A 1,123-nucleotide genomic window follows, 5' to 3' on the forward strand; every position below is an offset into this window, starting at 1 on the left:
GCCCGGGTGGTTGTGGAGGCAAAAACTCGGGTCTGGGAGGAGTTCGGTGAGGCCATGGAGAAGGACTATCAGTCGGCCTCGAAGAAATTCTGGCAAACTGTCCGGTGCCTCAGGAGGGGGAGGCACTGCCCTGCCAAAACTGTTTTCAGTGGAGGTGGGCAGCTGTTGACCTCGACTGGGGACATCGTCAGAATACTTCGAGAATCTCCTCAACCCCAGCATCATGTCTTCCGATGAGGAAGCAGAGGCTGGGGACTCGGAGGTGGACTCATCCATCACCCAAGCTGAAGTCACTGAGGTAGTTGAGAAGCTTTGCGGTGGCAAGGCACCAGGGGTGGATGAGATCCGCCCTGAGTACCTCAAGTCTCTGGACGTTGTGGGGCTGTCTTGGCTGACACGCCTCTGCAACGTCGCATGGCAGTTGAGAACAGTGCCTCTGGAATGGCAGACCGGGGTGGTGGTCCCTCTTTTCAAGAAGGGGGACCGGAGGGTGTGTTCCAACTATACAGGGATCACACTCCTCAGCCTCCCCGGGAAAGTCTATGCCAGGGTACTAGAGAGGAGAATTTGACCGATAGTCGAACCTCGGATTCAGGCGGAACAATGCGGTTTTCGTCCTGGCTGCGGAACACTGGACCAGCTCTATACCCTCTTCAGGGTGGTGGAGGGTTCATGGGAGTTTGCCCAACCAGTCCACATGTGTTTCGTGGATCTGGAGAAGGCATTCGACCGTGTCCCACGCGGCGCCCTGTGCTCTGGGAGTACGGGGTCCCGGGCCCTTTGCTAAGGGCTGTCCAGTTCCTTAAGACCGGAGCAGGAGCTTGGTTCGCATTGTCGGCAGTAAGTCAGACTTGTTTCCGGTGCATGTTGGACTCCGGCAGGGCTGCCCTTTGTCACCGGTTCTATTCATTATTTTTATGGACAGAATTTCTAGGTGCAGCCAGGGGCCGGAGGGAGTCCGGTTTGGGGACGACAGGATCTCGTCTCTGCTTTTTGCAGATGACGTTGTCCTGTTGGCCCCATCAAACCAGGACCTCCAGCATGCACTGGGGCGGTTTGCAGCCGAGTGTGAAGCGGCTGGGATGAGAATCAGCACCTCCAAATCCGAGGCCATGGTTCTCAG

General features: G+C 57.0%; 1 protein-coding gene across 4 annotated transcripts in view; it reads right to left on the reverse strand.

Annotated features, from left to right (window-relative positions):
• The window catches only part of robo4 (roundabout, axon guidance receptor, homolog 4 (Drosophila)), a 30,020-nt gene that overhangs the window by 11,421 nt on the left and 17,476 nt on the right, over positions 1-1,123 (reverse strand). The window lies entirely within an intron of this gene.

This window comes from Monopterus albus, unplaced genomic scaffold (assembly GCF_001952655.1).
Source record: "Monopterus albus unplaced genomic scaffold, M_albus_1.0 scaffold134.1, whole genome shotgun sequence".
Taxonomy (NCBI): Eukaryota; Metazoa; Chordata; class Actinopteri; order Synbranchiformes; family Synbranchidae; genus Monopterus; species Monopterus albus.